The 18,482-nt window shown below is 40.8% G+C and overlaps 2 long non-coding RNA genes across 3 annotated transcripts; one reads left to right on the top strand and one right to left on the bottom strand.

Moving 5' to 3' along the window:
• Positions 1–1,565: 1,565 nt before the first annotated feature.
• On the top strand, positions 1,566–14,042 carry LOC138356040 (uncharacterized). Its single transcript, XR_011224104.1, has 4 exons — positions 1,566–1,725; positions 4,678–4,841; positions 6,250–6,348; positions 13,944–14,042. It is a non-coding gene; the product is annotated as an uncharacterized lncRNA (long non-coding RNA).
• LOC138356041 (uncharacterized) lies at positions 13,872–16,745 on the bottom strand. 2 transcript variants are annotated; one of them, XR_011224106.1, is made up of 5 exons: positions 16,474–16,745; positions 15,247–15,465; positions 14,936–14,992; positions 14,574–14,634; positions 13,872–14,011 (listed from the first exon to the last, which is right to left on the bottom strand). It is a non-coding gene; the product is annotated as an uncharacterized lncRNA (long non-coding RNA). The 2 variants fall into 2 exon arrangements; XR_011224105.1 differs by having other exon boundaries at positions 14,936–14,984; positions 16,474–16,743.
• Between the last annotated feature and the right edge of the window lie 1,737 nt (positions 16,746–18,482).

The raw sequence follows: 18,482 nt of genomic DNA, 5'->3' as shown, positions 1-18,482 counted from the left end.
CCTAAATACAGATGAAATGAGCACCCAAATATCGGTCCATAGAATTACCCAAATCAGCCCAAATCGGCCCAAAACTACACAAATCGTCCTAGCATTACGTAAGTAATGAAGAAATATGGTATATTTACTTATTATAATGTTGGTGCTACACGTAGAACATGATCAAACCTATTTTTACTCTGAAATAATCTAATTTCATAACGAAATGAGACGTAAATATGAGAGAGGTGACGCCATAGGAAGTCGACGGTCCAAGCGACAATTGTGTGGAGCGACTTATCCAAGATATATGGTCGCCTGGAGAGTGTTTGCTGCCATATCAGCCTCCTGTACACAGTGATCCAGTCCTTTTCGTTCATTGAACACCGAACCCTACACGCCCTCTGATATATTGCTTAATTAACAAATACTCACAAATAAAGATTATATTTGTATATGTTATCAGAAAGGCAGATATAAAATAGTTTTTGTGAATCCATCACAGAGATTATACCTTATTAGAGAAATTTAATTTCTTTAATTAGAAATTAGAAATTAGAAATTTAATAATTAAATTTACAAAATTTAAAGTAAAACTAGATTATGTAAAACTAGATTAAAGTAAATTTATGTTTCTATCTTTCTTGAGACGTATAAAAATCTTACGTTTATTAACGATTCTGCGTGAAATAAGCATTGTTCTGAGATGATACAGTCTCCGTGGTGTAGTGGTAAGACACTCGCCTGGCGTTCCGTGAGCGCTATGTCATGGGTTCGTATCCTGGCCGGGGAGGATTTACTGGGCGCAATTCCTTAACTGTAGCCTCTGCTTAACGCAACAGTAAAATATGTACAGTACTTGGATGAAAAAACGATTCTTCGCGGCAGGGGATCGTATTCCAGGGACCTGCCCGAAACGCTACGCGTACTAGTGGCTGTACAAGAATGTAACAACTCTTGTATATATCTCAAAAAAAAAAAAATGAATATTGCGGATTTCCGGCTCTACGACTGATGAAAAATGCAACTTTTATACAACTACAAATATCTTTAGTTTTACTTTAAATTTTGTCCTGAAAGAGTTTTCATATATAGATCTAGTTTCTGCCGTTCTTCTGACATAAAAAGACCTTTGGTTTAATAAGTTATTAAGATGTTTTCAACAATATTACTAGGACGTTCACCGATTCCAACATGGGCGACCCTTTTGGAAACGCATGGAAACGCAACACTTGGGTTGACCCGATTGACAGACTGGTTATATTCCAACAGGGTCTGAGACATTTGCACTGGCGGGCGGCGTTCTTGCCAACTATATGGCTGTTAAGTTGAAAATTGTAACTGTTAAGAGCATTCTATTGTGGCAAAGCGAAACGCTTTGCGTCTGCCAGAAACGCTTTGCGTAATAGTGGCTTTAGGCATTGTATGTACTAGCTCTATCTATAAAGCCAACAAACTTTGTAAAATCTCTTTATGTATGTACCTTACCTAAATAAAAATTATTATTATTATTATTATTATGTTTTAATATTGAACAATTATACATATACGAAACAGACAAATCTGGTGTCCGAAATAGTAAAAATATTAGTGTGCGATGTGATCAATGTAAGGGGGATATTGGGTGTGCCTCGTATCCCCTACAACAACAAGAAGTTTGAGAGCGATTAGGCCGCCACCTACTAGCTTCAGGATGTCGTCGAATCTAAATCAACAATATACTACCGCCGCTACTTTCTCGGAAACGTTAGTACCTGCCGCTTTACTTCTCTCACCCTGCCTAGCCTGGCCTGGCCTGACCTGGCCTAGCCAGACCTGACCAGACCTGACCTGGCCTAGCCTTACCTAGCCTAGTCTGACCTGGCCTAGCCAGACCTGACCAGACCTGACCTGGCCTAGCCTTACCTAGACTAGTCTGACCTGGCCAAGTCTGACCTGACCTGGCCTAGCCTTACCCAACACTAATCACCACACGTGACAGCCCAAACGAATCGCAAATAAGTACACGTAACAAGTCATATGCCCGGACACTCTTTCACCTTGGGGGCTGAGTGGTAACTATTGTATAGACGAGCCGGCTCCCCGAGAGTGGTAAGAGGGCGTGATAAGAGGCTAACGTGTGGTCTTGAAGGAAGTCGATAAAGCAGACAATTTTCAAAAGGAAGGGCAGCATAACGAGCAGACAGGAATGGACAGACAGTCGGTTATCCCATAATGTGTAATACGCCCCGCACAGCATGGGTGGAGTGGGGGGGGGGGGGTTGTAGCAGGGCACAGTATGGTGATGGTGCGGGTGAAGTACACACCCACTGAATTCCTGCCATCAATAATTGTTTTCATAACCATTAGAACAATGGCATCCCTCCAGCCACCATCCTTCCACTGACCCCCTCCTCTGGTCCTCCACCTCAGACAATAACCCCCCACACCCCCTCTCCCTTCCAGACATCAGCATGTCAAAATCAGTACCATAATGTGTTTAAACTATTTAAACTAAGTCATTGTGTATCTCAAGGTATCTTAATTCATTTGAAAGTGTACATGTGCATTCGTTCATATACTCGCCTAATTGTGCTTGCTGGGGTTGAGCTCTGGCTCTTTAGTTCCACCTCTCAACCGTCAATCAACAGGTGTACAGGTTTCTGAGCCTATTGGGCTCTATCATATCTACACTTGAACCTGTGTATAGAGTCAGCCTCCACCACATCACTTACTAATGCATTCCATTAGATATAATCATATATGATTACACATAATCATAATCATTCCATACACATAATCATATATGTGTACGTCAACATATACATACATGCGTATATATACCTCATATTAAAATACTGATAAACGAATGACCATGAACAAATTAATTTATAATTGTAGCACTATATATAATTTTAATAGACTAATTACGTGTTTATACATTTGAATGGTCCAGACAGGTGGCCAGCCTTGGACATATACACTTCTGGTAGGCACAATGACCTCATGTTAGACCCTTGATAGATTATGTGAGAGAGAGAGAGAGCTGGGGCAGGGAGGTGCGTGCCCCAGGGAGATAATCCATGCCCATGCCCCGCCTCGAGGTCAGTTCTCGAGTCACACCAAGAATAACAATCGAGCAAGTTGTCCTGACCAGGATGTGGCATATTAGGGAGGGTTGAGGAATAGGAAGCCTGTCTGATAGGGCTCTTGGCAAGCAGCTCTCCCTCAGTCTACCTATCTATATGGAAGAAATGTATCTAGGCCCTCCTCCCCCTGCCTATTCTCTCTTCCCCACCTTTCTTCCTTCATTTCCTCCCTCCTTCCCTCCCCCTCACTGGTGAGAGAGTAGGAGTGTGAGAGTGGTTAGAGAACTCGTAGTTCTCACGCTCGTGAAATTGTCTGCGACCCTGGAGGAGTAGAGCGGAGGGGGGGGGGGTGAAAGTAGGTGACGATGGAGGAGTAGAGGGGAGCATTATATGCAGTGAACGTAGGTGTCTATGGAAGAGTACATCATAGAGGAGGGTGAAAGGAAGGTGACGATGGAGGAGGAGAAGGGAGGGGGTGTGAAGGTAGGTGATGATGGAGGTGTAGAGGGGAGGAGGGGGGCAAAGGTAGGTGTCTATGGAAGAGTACATCATAGAGGGGGGTGAAGGTAGGTGGCGATGGAGTAGAGCAAAAGGGGTGGGGGTTGAAAGTAATCCTGAGTTTAATTTTTTAGTTATATATAGTGACACCTAGGCTTACGAATGAATATTTATGAACTTTTCGGGTTACGAGCCTAATTTCTTCGAAAAATTTGAATCGGGTTACAAACTTTGCCTCGGGAAAGGAGTTTGTTGATATACGTATGGGCTGACCTAGCGCGTGGTGGCATGGTGATCGCGCCTCAGTTTACCAGTGTCTCCTGCCTAGTAAGTATCGCGCCTCAATTCTTTGTAAAGCATTACATTTGTTTTGGGATTTTTGGCTATTTGAACATAAAATTTGTTATGATATATCTTGCCATGAGTCCCAAGAAAGCCAGTGGTAAGGTTCAAGCCAAGAAAACACATGTCAGAATGACCATAGAGGAAAAACAAGAGAGCATTCATAAACATCAAAATGGTGCACAGGTTGTTGAACTAGCTAGGCAGTACAACAAATCTATGTCAACAATATGCACTATACTTGCTAAGAAAAAGGATATTATGAGCATTAAAGTGGCTAAAGGCATATCAACAATCCCGAAACAAAGAACACAAACACTTGAGGATGTTAAAAAGTTTTTATTAATTTGGATACACAACAAGGAGTTAGCAGGTGATAGCATTTCAGAGGCCATCATTTGTGAGAAACCAAGGCATTTGCATGAAGACCTTTTAAAGAAAACCCCTGGAACGAGGGGGAAAAAGATGAATCAAGTTTGAAAATGTGAAAAGTTTGTGTGACAATAGAGCCTCGTGGAAAACTTTTGCTGTGGTCATTACCTGGTGGAATGCACCCAGGATGGAGTATTAGGGCTATACATCTTTTAAATCATAAAAGTAATAAACATTTCCCATCAACCTTACAAACCATATTAACCTATTTTCATGTATTTCCCCCATGTGCATTTTAACAAAGTTACTAAATTGCCTTTATCATTCTGTAAAATTTCAATTACAGTATACTGTATATAATTTTGTTAGTATAAATGGACTGAATATTCTGAAATCACTATTAATTTTACAATTTCAGATTCAAAGGTGGTCTGGACACCCAATTTGGTCAGACAGGTGAAGAGAGCATTTAGGATAGTTCGAAGAGATGAAGATGGTCACAATTGTGTTTGAAGAGGCAAACGCCCCCCTTTGCTCCTGACATTATGTTCAGCCTATTGACCCCTGCATACCTAACACAAGGTAGGTTGAAAACTCCTCCTTCATGTCATTGGTTCATTAGCCAGAAACTTAGGGCCCATGCAGGAATATCCCTAAAAAAAAAAATGTGGCCCCAACAATGCATCCTCCAAGTCTGGAGGATGAGCAGGAGCATTGTCGAGAAGCAGGCCCTTTAGTGTCAAACTTTTCTCTTGCAGATATTTTTTGATGGTAGGGCAAACCACTCTACATCACAGTTTTTCTGCACGTTATATATTTTTTAAAACTTTTGGATTTTCGGAATGATACACGAGCAAGGGTTTAATTTTCAAATCGCCACACAGCACAAGAGTTAGCCTATCCTGACACAAGTTAGCCCAAGTTAGCTTGTGTCCGGGCAGTGACGTCTCCTCTTGGGCAATGTATGTCCTCTTCGGCAATTTTTTCCAGAATAGCCATGTCTCCTCACAATTAAACACTTGTTGTGGAATATATCCATCAATACAGTATCTACAAAATCTTTAAAATCACGAACAAATCTTTCAGCCCCTACTTTCTCTGAGCTGGCACCCTCACCATGCCTCACAACACTATGAATACCACGTCTTTTTTCAAAATTTCTCAAACCATCCCCTACTCACCTTAAACTCTTTCGTATCTGCAAAACTCGTTCTAGGGGTTTTCTTTATAAGATTTTGCATGAAGATTTCATTGTTGACCAAACCACACACTGGAAATTGAATAGACGACGACATTTCGATCCGTCCTGGACCATTATAAAGTCGATTGTGATGAAATGAGGGAAGCAAGAGCATTAAGTAGGCAAGAGAGAGAGGTGAGGAGATGGCAAGTATGTACGTATGTACATGAATAAAACATGTACATACTTATACATAACGTGTGTAAATAGTGTAATAAACACAATAACAGTATTTTGGGAGGAGGAATGTTGGCGAGTAATGTGTTGGAGGAGGGAGAGAGGACTGGCAGGGTGTGGCAGCTCACACATGTTTTTTGGGCTCACCATACCAACATAGTGGATCGTTATGGTGAATACATACGTAGATGTTTTATATACGTTTTATGCCCGAAACGCTTTGCGTAATAGTGGCTTTAGGCATTGTATGTACTAGCTCTACCTATAAGTCAAACAATTCTTGTAAATATTTATTGTATGTATGTACCTTACCTAAATAAAATTGTATTGTATAAATTGTATTGTTGTAGATGGGTATATACAATGTGTGCATATAGTGTAATAACAGCAAAAACACTGTTTGATTGTAGAATATGTCGCATATACGAGGCCCATAATTTTGAGCATAGCGATGTTCTATACTTTGAATTATATAAATTCCACAAATTACACACTTTTAAATAATATTACAGCAAAAAAAAAGAAGAAATGAATGAGAAACTTCAAAATAATTGCGCAACATTTTATTCGCAGCAACTGCCGTCGCACGGGGTGGCGGGGCCGACAGACCCCCATCGCTCCAACGCTCAGCGCCCATAATTTGCTCAACTTCCCAGCTCCATCGCAGCTAAAGTAAGTCACATACAATATTTTTTGTTTAGTTTCCCCGTGATCAGACTCTGCATTTTAACAATATAAGAAGAGAAAAAAAAATTTTGGAAAGAATTTATTTCTTGTGCACCAGGGTGTTATTTGGAGACAGAGCAGTTCAGTGGTTAACTACTACATTTTTTTTTCTCCCACACACACACCCCCGTAGGAAGCAGCCTGTAACAGCTAACTCCCAGATACCTATTTACTGTTAGGTAACAGGGGTCATCCCCTTTTGTACAAAGAATCTGCTAAAGCTTTTAGGGCTAATCTTTGACACTCGTTTGTCTTTGTCGCCCCATATTTTTTACGTCCGAGTTGAATGCTCTAAGGCCATTAACTAACTTTAGGTCATGTCCCATACTTCTTGGGGAGCTAATCGACACTGCTCTTCTCTTTACATTCCTCTCACTTTCTGTCTAAACTCGATTATGGCCCTGTTTACTCGTCTGCTTCTCCTTCTACCCTTCACCATCTGGACACACTGCATCATACTGGGTTACGGCTCAGCTCTGGTACCTTTCCTTCGACACCTACCCTAAGCCTGTATGTTGAAACTGGCGTCCTGTTTCTACAGGATCGCCATGATCGCTACTGTCTTCTCCACCTTGCACGGTCCTTACAGCACCCTCACTCTTGCTTATGTCATGCCTTGACCTTTACCCATCCTGTGGTTCCTGTTCCCCTTCACCACCTATCTCTTTCTGTACGGTTGTCTCTCTTACAAAATGCTCTTTCAGTTTGTGTTACCAATATTTCCCCTCGTGTCATTCCGTCTTTGCCCCTATGGAGGGGTCCCCGTTCCTAAATTCTGTAAGCCTTGACCCACATGACTAAAACTTTTACCCCTCCTACAGTTCTAAATCACCTTTTCCTTGAACACTTTTCTTCACACTTCCACTCTATTTCCGTCTTCACCAATGGGTCTTAAGTCTGCAGACGGTGTAGGCTACTCTGTTGTTTTTCCTGACTGCACCTTTGTGTCTCCTGCCACCAGAGACTAGCATCTTCATGGCAGAAGTTTATGCTATTCTCTATGCTCTTCATCAACTCTTTTCTCGCTGTCAATCCTCCTCTGTGTTTGTAGTTGACACTTGCAGTGCCCTCATGGCTCTAGAATCCTTTAATCCAGTCCATCCTTTGGTAGTTGAAATTCAACATTGGCTGTTTCTTATCTCCAGTAGATTTAAAACAGTGGAATTTCGCTGGATTCCCACCCATATTGGTGCGTTCTTAAATGAGCGTGCGGACACTGCCGCTAAGGAAGCTATCCGCACCTGTCCCATCTCCCGTAAAGGTATTCCTTATTATGACTTTTACCCAGTTATTCATTTCCCCATTCTTGCCCGTTGTCAGGGTTGTTGGTCTTCTGTTACTGGTAACAAATTGCGTGCTCTTAAGAGTAGTGTGTTCCCGTGGCCTTCCTCCTACCACCGTAACCGGTGGTGGGAAACGGCTCTGGCGAGATTGTATATTGGTCATACACGTTTAACTCACGGGCACTTAATGGAGCGCTGCCCTGCTTCTTATTGTCCAAACCGTTGTCTCTACATGTCCTGACTTCCAGGACTTACGTGTCTTGCTTCCCGACCATCCCTCACTGTGAATTGTCCCTCGATAAAATTCTTGGTAAATTCAATACCTTTAATATTGTTCGCCGTATACGTTTTTGTTCTTGTATTGGCGACGTTAGTGATATTTAGCGCACTATGATTATCCCACACATTTGATGGTTTGATAATTACTGTACTGTACAGTACTTTGGTTTGGAATGTATCAAATAAAGTTGTTTCATGTATTCAAATGTGTGAGAAAATCCACTGGGGCTGTGAGATGAAGCGAACCTGTAACAAAGGCATTGCCAGTTGCATACTCTACCACCACTGATGGTAAAAGTCTTACAACTGGATATCTTGTGTGACGGGTTATGGTATCACAGCTATACTGAACCAAGATGGTATGGCTCTCCCTCACATAAATGAAAGAAATGCTGCTGTTGGCCTTGCAGTGTGTAAGTTGCAGGTGGAAACAAATGAAAATTATCAAATAAATAATTAAACAATTTACTGAAATAGTAATGAACAAAAATAACACATGACAATACTTGACTATCATGTAATGCAAAGGTGAACAAGTTAGTATGACCTTAAATGCAAAAAATAAACTATAAGCAATGAATAAAAGTATGAAGATATACTGGTGTTCTGAAGACAGCTACCATACCACCATGGCATCAGTCACACGACGTTGGCTGGAAGTGGACGACGGGTTAGAGACACGAAGGTGATCCTAGAGCACTGAGGGAGAGATTGCCTCTCCAGGGAGGCAGCGCTCTTTATATAGTCCGGCGGTGATGACTCATCCAGTGTCAACACGAGGTGGACATCTGGTCAACTAGCAAACTGCTCGTTGTGGCTGGCGGTGCCTTTGTGTTGAGCTGTACCACTGTCAGTTGAAGGCGGCTAACTGCTTGTTTGTGGGGACAAACTGCCAGTTAGCAGTGGCGCCCGGCTTGCCTCTGAGTCGTACCAGGCCGTGCCAGGCCCTGGGGGGTATGGAGAGGTGGCAGGACTGATGACTCTTCTGGGCTGGTGTAGATGTATACTTCCAGTGCAGAGGCATTGAAGGTGAAGGGAAAAGGCAGTTCCACTGCTATGCAGGGGATTCACGTGACACTTGTGAAGCCACAGAAAGTCTGGAGGCCCTACTGAAGCCAGTCCCAGTATTAAATAAAACCCCTGAAGTACACCGGTGAAGGGTAAAGTGAAGGGTGAAGCAAGACCGTATGCCCCAACTTCAGGCACACACAGAAAATCACGTTTTGGTCCCGCCTCTCAACTGTGTATTTGAAGTTGGGGCGTATGGTGTTGAACTGCTTCAGCCTTCACCTGAGTGCTTGTAGGTCTTACGTAAGACGTTGACTCAAGGAGGGGCCTCAAAACTTGCTGTGATTTATGGGGAAATCCGGTTGTAAGACTTTTACAAAGTCAGTAATATACTGTGGTAGAGTATGCAGCTGCCAGTGCCTTGGGCAAGGGTTTACGTCGCCTCACAGCTCCAGTGGATTTTCTGCTTGGTGTATATCAGGTTGTGATTTTGTGTGTGTACCGTATTGTTATGATCGCCGTCTGATAAGTCCTTTCTGGCCTCAAGAGTCATTTTTACCCACCTAGAAAGATTGCAGATGGCCAAAGCAGTTATTTAAGTTAAGAAGGGACAAGTCTTAAACAGAATTTTGCATAATATTTGACTGTAAAGGGGTAAATTGAGGTAGATTGAAAAACAAAATGGTGAACCGGGCAGGCGGTACTCACAATTAGGCGAGTACACTCGGGAACTTTTAAAGTGCAACCAAACATGCTTTAGGCTCTCACAACAAGAGGTGAGTGGTGGTGGCTCAGGTGCTCAGCCAATCAGAGCACCTAAGGAGGGAGGGCAGGAGTGAGAGGGGGGTGGTATGTGGAAGTTTGATGACAGTTGTGTGTAGTTTGTTCATCTTCATTGTAAGTTTCATGGCTTGGTGTGCATTTCCCTAGCAAATTTAATTAGGGAAAAATTCAGGTGTTTGATTTTTTAAATCAACTTTTTAAATGTTGAGTTGTTAAAGCCTCAAAGTGCAAGGAGTTGGTTTGGGAGTATGGCATCCTCATGCTGTTGCGTGGTCGCGTGAGGTAGCAAAGGTGATGTAAAGTTGTGGGGTGTACATGCTTGGGACGTCCTCTCTCGGGATGGCTGGTGTTAGACCTGCGTGTTTGTCGGTTGTTGAAAAGCCGTCATCCTTTGCTGTTGTGGTATTGATTTTACATTGTTCATCTTGTAATTAATACTGTAGTGCGATATCTAGGGCTACCATTTGTAGGTTTAAAATGTCTAATACAAACAGTTGTCCAATGAGTTTTAATAGGAAATATCATCCACCAAGCACCATTGTACAATTATATTAATTGATAGTATATGGATTGTGCAGAACTGCTTAGAATGATCTTTAACCCTTGGCTATATTGGTCATGTCAAATACCTGCACGTTGAATGCTCAAAGACCCTTTCCTTATTCAGTGTTGTCACATACCTCATGGGGGTATGGATAGGCAAACACTCATTCGGTTAAACTTGCCTTGTAGTACTTTCAGAGCTGAGTAATTTGGAATCTGGTTAGCACTTTCCAAATAAATTGACCTTTAAAGTGAATTCCTATTTAGGTTTAAAACATTATACCGAATGAGAAAGTCAGATTATATAGCCGAACACCAGAAATGTTGTTATTCAATTTGGTTGCCTAAAGCACATTCAAGGACTACACATTACATGGCATTCCAGGATTCCTCTATACCTTGCCTTATGCTGTAAACATTGCCACAACCCTGTGTTTTATTGATTTAAATGGCCACAGGGAGGCATACAACACTGCAGATTATGATGTCATTAGTTATCCACTGTGTTGACAAGTGGGCTGACTGATGTTCGTTGACACCTGTATCGTGCTTCAATTTAATTGCCAGGAGATCACCCTCTCACTAGACTCGTCTGTAGGAAGTACAGTATAGTATCTCAAATTACCTTGGATCATAAATAGCATAAGACTTGGGGGTAGGAGAGGGTTGCAGTGTTTGTCATGGCTCTCAGTTGTTCCTGGTATTAGGCAATTTAGTTCTGAATCATTTTTGTTGGCCAATGTTAAACTTTTTCGAAAGTAGATGTTTTTCTGAAAGGGAAGGGGGGGGGGAACCCCTATGCTTGGATACAGTTATCTAAGTGAATACTTAGATTTATACAGTAGAATAACTACCTTCTTTTCCTTAGTCAAAAAGGTTGCTTGTTTATTTCTAGGGACTTGTATTTTCTTTTATTTTTAACTGCAGCAACTTTCAGTGAATGATAGATTCTTACTGAAAGGACCTTTACTTCATTGTTGTTGCTTTATGGTCATCTCATTGTGTACAGGGATTCCGCGAAGCTTTTGGGGTTAGTCTTTGACACTCGTTTGTCTTGGTCAGCCCATATCTCTTGCCTCCGAGTTGAATGCTCTATGGCCCTTAACCTCCTTAAGGTTTTGTCCCATACTTCTTGGGGAGCGGATAGGCGCACGCTCCTCTATTTGCACTCCTCTCTCGTCCTGTCTAAACTCAATTATGGTTGCCCTGCATACTCTTCTGCTTCTCGTTCTACTCTTCGCCATCTTGATGCTTTGCACCATACTGGGTTGCGTCTCGGCTCTGGTGGCTTTCGTTCGACTCCCGCCCTTAGTTTGTATGTTGACACTGGCTTTCTCTCTCTTCAGGACTGCCGTGATCGCTACTGTCTTCGCTATCTTGCGCGGTCCTTCCAACATCCTTCCTCTCGCCTCTGTCGTGCATTGACTTTTCCTCCTCCTGTGGTTCCTGTTCCTCTTCATTGTCTCCCACTTTCTGTCCAGTTATCTTCGCTTACAGGATTCTCTTTCTGTTCATATTTCTAATGTTTCTCCTCGTATTGTTCCTTCATTATTTCCGTGGAGAGTCCCCCTTCCCAAGTTTTGTACGTCCTTGACTTGTATTACTAAAGCCTTTACCCCTCCTACAATTCTAAAAAGCCTCTTCCTTGAGCACTTTTCTTCGCACTCCCACTCTATTTCCATCTTCCCTGATGGGTCTAAGTCTGCGGATGGTGTGGGCTACTCTGTTGTTTTTCCTGACCGTACTTACATGTGTCGCCTCCCTTCGGAGGCTAGCGTCTTTACGGCAGAACTTTATGCTATTCTCTATGCTCTTCGTCTCTTGCTTACTCATTCTTCCTTTGTGGTTGTAGTTGATTCTCGTAGTGCCCTCATGGCTCTAGGGTCCTTTAATCCTGTCCATCGAGATTCAACATTGGCTGTTTCTTATTTCTAGTAAATTTAAATCAGTAGAGTTTTGCTGGGTTCCCAGCCATATTGGTGTTTCAATGAGCGTGCGGATGCTGCCGCTAAGGAAGCTATCCGTTCTTGTCCCATCTCCCGTAAAGGTATTCCTTATTCCGACTTTTATCCTGTTATTCATTCTTCCCCGTTGGCCCTCTGTGGTTGGTAACAAGCTGCGTACTCTCAAACTTAGTGTGTCCCCGTGGCCTTCCTCCTACCACCGTAACCGGCGGTGGGACACTGCTTTGGCACGGCTGTGGGTTGGTCATACCCGCTTAACCCACGGTCACTTAATGGAGCGCCGCCCTGCTCCTTATTGTCCCTTTTACAGTTGTGCATATCCTTGTTGAATGTCCTGACTTCCAGGACGAGCGTGTGTCTTGCTTTCCGACCGTCCCTCGCAGTCACTTGTCCCTCGATAGAATTCTAGGTGAATCGAATACTTTTGACATCGTTCGCCTTATGCGTTTTTGTTCTCGTACTGGCATTCTTGGTGATATTTAGTGCCCTCTGATTATTTAGCACTTTGATGGTGCTACATGGCCTTCCCGGTTTGGTGCCTTCTTTTGGTAATTACCTTACCTTCATTGTTGTTTCATTTTAATGTGGTAGTTGTGATATGGATTGTTCTGGCTCACATGCAAGGTCTTGGAATTTTTTCTGTTTTATATTTACAAATAGTAACAAGACTGGCAATTTCTTGAGTTAGAGATCTGCATTAAGGCCTCAATATTATATTCTTTATTTGTTTTATAACATGTTATCAGCAATTTTTGTGGTTGGTAATATTTAGATTCATGTCAGTGATGTATATGACAAGGGTTAAGACCACTTGTGGTATGACAGCATTTTCCCCAGTCATTTCTTTAACAAATGTCCTCGTAACCATTCTTTTGTCCTTTCTACCATGTACCTGTTTGTTGCTTCTTGGTCTTTCATTTGGTACTTTGGCTATTAAAACAATGGCCTTTGGTAATGTTGCAATTACCATTTCTAAAAAAAATGAGCAGGTTCATTAGGCAGGGTTTGTTTTTAGCAAACAAAGTTTTACAAAAAAAATTCCATTCCTTCAGGACCTTGCAGATGTTAGGTCAAACTAATTGACAGTACACTGTAATCTGTTTTGCCCTTTCAAACAATGATGGTTTTAATCTAGGTAAAATATTTCAGAATATATGAAGTTTGGCAGACAAATCATTTAAGAGCTTTGATTAAATTTAAGTTACCAAAGACTTTGTGAAAACCATGTTGTATAGATGCTTCAGTGTCACTTTTCTAATGTTTTGTAAATTTAACAATGATTAAATTAACTAAATCATAATTTGTACAAAGCTTAGGTGTTGCATAGCTTTAAATTTACTTTCAAATATGAAAACTAAAATATTGACTAAAGTGTCTTCCACTTTAATATTTCAGACTAATTTGCAATATTTGTTAGTTTATGTAAATTGAGTAGGTAGTCAACTTTTCAATGCATTTTGCATGCACCTATGTAACAAGTTACAAATAGGTGTAAATTTGACCAAGTATTTATTTTCAAAGTAAAAAAAATTTCAGATGTTTAAACATTGCATCAATACAGTAGTAGTAAACAATTTCCAGCATAATCAGGATAAGGTATATAAAGTAGTTTCATTAAGTTTTATTTAATAAGTTTTACATATAAATATTAGATGTATTATAAATACTATTACTGTTTCAGGTTGTGGGACAGATGCTCCTAGATGAACAGAAGATCCAAAAGGCCAAGACAACTCCAGAGACAATCACCTGTAAAAGAAAAATAAACATTAAACAGGGACACTACTTTTATTATCACCAATGCCTAATAACAAGCCCAAAAAATCCTAACATCCTATCTTTTAAGATAGGCTCAGCAAGGCCTATCCCTTCCTCTGGTTTTATTGCAGAGCTTGTTCCCTGAATGGGTGCATTACATCCACCACTTTAGTGCCATCAACACATTGTACATATGCTTTATTGAAAGCACTGTACAATGCATGCCAGGCACTAAAGTTTTAGATGCATCCACCCATTCAGCAAACAAGCCCTGTGAGAATTAACAATGTAACCATTGTTAAGGGTCCCTAAACCTATGCAAATCTAGTCCATCTATTAGATGGGTAGTAGAGCAAAGCTCTGAAAAAGCCAAGCCAGGGAAGTCTGCAGGACTGCCTGGTCCCCTTTTATGAAATGGGGTAGGAATCAGTACAAACTGCATCATCCCCTGTGGGTTGTAACAGTAGGACATGGTTACACACCTATAAATGGACTAGATAAGAGAAGTAAAATTAGGTCATTGATATAGCTAAAACATCAAATTCAAACTCACCCACTTTTGCAGAGTAAAGGGCCTCACTCCAAGCCAGTCCATGCATCATAATCACTTTCACCTGAAAAATATTTCAACAAATTAATTTCAGATTTAAAGCCAATCTTGCTTTACTTTTCAAATTAGCATTCAGTACTTTACAAATTCAGATGGAAAAAATTTCTTTAAGGAATCTAACTTTCCTACATATTCTAGTAAAGATCTAATTTAGCAATATAAATATATGTCATTTGAGAAACTATCCACAACTGCACTTCAATGGCAATTTACATTTATCTTTAGCCAATGCTATATTGTTTAAGTTATTACTATTTGTTTACTTTCATGCAAATCTATTCAGATTAAACTTTACTACAACTCGCCTGATTCTGTCAGTTGGAAGAGGGACTTCTGGACTTTCCAAACCACATTCTGGAAAACTATATAAATTTAAAACCAAGCTAAAGTAAACATTGAATATTTTTTTTTTTTTACTTTCAAGGGAAAAATACCATCACTTAGAACAAAACTTTTCCTGCCATTAACTTTGACTCATGATTACCCTTAACAGTGTCATACATTTATAGATTAAAGCTTATTTAACAAATATTAACACACTTTCTCCCCCCTTCCTCCCAACTGTTCAGTGTCAAAAGGGAGGGGGGGGGGGGTGTCCATTTACTGTACCACTTACATTTTAGTGTGGGCTTCATCCACTATTCTGATGGTAGCTGGAACATTTGTGCCAGCTGCTGGTTTGAAAGGGAGGCATACCATGTGCCAATTCAGGAAGCTTTCCACGTTCCTCACTGCACGTCAGCTCAGGACCTCACTACCATGTTGGGAGGCAGTTGAAGACTAACCAATCAACATCCCAGGCCGGAGAGCAGTGCCAGCTCGGAGAATTTGCCACCTGCAAAAACATTTAATACTCTTAACAATCTACACCATCTATCTCATCTTTACCTAGCCCCCAAACCTTACATTTGTCAGCATTAAACTGCATCTGGTAGTCTTAACCATTTCAAAACTATATAGGCCATCGATATTTTTTATTTGCCAATTCTGCAACTATTGCAGTCTAAACCATAATCTTGCGAATAACCGAGGTCCAAGGAGAGCTTTTAAGCACTACGTACAACACTTCTCCCAACTTAACCCCATTTATACTAATTTCCTTTGGTATAGCCATAACCTAATCAACTTCAGTCAGCATTCCCAATGATCCGAGCCCCTATCAATTTTGTGCCACTATCAAAATCTCTGCTGAAGTCAAGGTACACAAAATCACAAACCTTATCACCATTTCCTCAACCTAATCCATGAACATTTAGTAATAAAACTATGCGATTCATGTATCTAGTTAGGTTTCTCAAAAAGAGTAGAGAAATGGCACTTGCAATGTTAGATTCCAGTAACTTTCCTCACAATAGACTAAGCTAATTGGTCACTAACTTAAGCGTTAAAGTTAGTTCAAACTTTTAATTTAAAACTTGATACATTAGGAAATTTCCACGACCGGCCTTTACCCGACATAATTAAATAGGGTAAAAACGGTATATTAAGTGCAGTAAAACTACGGTAAATTCAACATGATAAACTGGCAAACCACTTCGTTCTATTCAATTTCTTTATTTAATCACTTTGTCCGGCTAGAATTTTTAGATTAGATTAAAGGAACACCCTCCCTGGTAACGGCTGAACTAGTTAACCAAATACAAATATTTAGGTAAAATACTTTCATAAAACCCGTCTACTTCCCCCACCAGTAGACTTCTTCAGCTAAAGGCATAATGTAATGTTCCACTTTAGTAAATAAAGACTTAAAAAAACACTACCCCATCTGTGTAGTTACCGGTTACCTGACATTCTACGCTTAAAATAACCCATCTATTCCCCATAATTGTTCGATATAACTTACCTCTCACCCGCTGGTCGAGTACACAGCAGTATATATCCTCCTCCATCACTCACCGCGTGGATACTATTTCACTCTGGCCGCAAATTGCCTCAAATCACCTACGTTGTCCATAAACATATATAGAAGAGCAACTGATTGATTGATTGATGAAGATTAAGCCACCCAAGAGGTGGCACGGGCATGAATAGCCCGTAAGTGGTGGCCCTTGGTCAACAGTGGCCATAAGATACAGCTTACGCCATCTGTTGACATCAAATTACACTTATAACAAATTACCCCACAAAATACAACTAACGCCATCTCTGTTTTTTCCAACGCACTATAAATAGCCAAACAGCAACCCATAAGGCGGGTTGTTGTGCTCGGGTAGGAGGTTCCAAGCTCCGCCCACAAGTGGTATGGGGTGCATAATTAATGGCATATTATTGGTAGAAACTCTTTGTTGACATTCACACCACAGCCAATCACAGGAAGGGATCAGATAGGGAATTGAGCTTCAGCTGTTTGGTCCCGCCCCTCAGCTGTATTCACCTAGTTGTACTAACCTAATTTGTGCTTGCAGGGGTTGAGCTTTGGTTCTTTGGTCCCGACTCTCAACCGTCAATCAACAGGTGTACAGGTTCCTGAGCCTATTGGGCTCTATCACATCTACATTTGACATTGTGTATGGAGTCAGCCTCCACCACATCACTGCTTAATACATTCCATTTGTTAACTACTCTGACACTGAAAAAATTCTTTCTAATATCTCTGTGGCTCATTTGGGTACTAAGTTCCCCTTGTTCGTGTTCCACCCGTGTTAAAGAGCTGTCTTTGTAACTATCAAAATGCATATATCTTTGCTTTCACTTCAGTTATATTTATGACAAGGGATTTAAAATTTGCCTATATTTCTGCTTCTCTGATGACATCAAAAACTTTCGTTTATTACAGTATCTACATAAAATTAACATTTATCTTCATTAGGTTGTAGTTCTCATCAATAGGGAGAGCGTCGGTAAAAAAAAAACAATTGTTTAAATATAAATATCTTTCCTCTCTTAATAATATGCCCGAAACGCTATGCGTACTAGTGGCTTTAGGTATTGTATGTACTAGCTCTATCTATAAATCCAATATTATGTTTGTAAATCGACTATTTATGTACTTTCCTGAATAAAATGAACTTTACTAATATCTAATCTATGTGACTAAAACGTAAGAACAACTTTATCTATGCCTTTTTGATAACATATACAATTATAAGCTTTATTAGATAATCTCTATTAATTAAACAATATATCAGAGAGTGTGTAAGGTTCGGTGTTCCATGTGCGTGTCTGTGTCTGTCCCTGTCCCCCTGCTCCTGTCCCTGTCCCTCTGCTCCTGTCCCTGTCCCTCTGTCTCTGTCTCTCCTCGTTTCTGACATTCTCTGTGTCAGCCTATCTCTGTCTCTTTCCTCGCTCTATCTCTGTCATTCTCTCACTGACTTTGCATATCCTTATCTATATGTCTCTGTGTCTAACATTCTCTCCCTGACTCTGTCTATATCTATTTCTCTGTCTCGATCTTCATCTCTTTCTCTCTCTCTCTCTCTCTCTCTCTCCTCTCTCTCTCTCTCTCTCTCTCTCTCTCTCTCTCTCTCTCTCTCTCTCTCCTTACATACATACATACATACATACATTAGGCATTGTATGTACTAGCTCTATTTATAAAGCCAACAAACTTTGTAAAATCTCTTTATGTATGTACCTTTACCTAAATAAAAATTATTATTATTATTATTATTATTATATAAGTGGATGGAGCCTTTAGCTGATCCCTTCCTGTGATTGGCTGTGGTGTGAATGTCAACAAAGAGTTTCTACCAATAATATGCCATTATTATGCACCCCATACCACTTGTGGGCGGAGCTTGGAACCTCCTACCCGAGCACAACAACCCGCCTTATGGGTTGCTGTTTGGCTATTTATAGTGCGTTGGAAAAAACAGAGATGGCGTTAGTTGTATTTTGTGGGGTAATTTGTTA

This window comes from Procambarus clarkii, chromosome 70 (assembly GCF_040958095.1).
Source record: "Procambarus clarkii isolate CNS0578487 chromosome 70, FALCON_Pclarkii_2.0, whole genome shotgun sequence".
Classification (NCBI taxonomy): domain Eukaryota; kingdom Metazoa; phylum Arthropoda; class Malacostraca; order Decapoda; family Cambaridae; genus Procambarus; species Procambarus clarkii.
The sequence above is the reverse complement of the archived record's forward strand: the minus strand, read 5'-3'. Positions and strand labels throughout refer to the sequence as shown.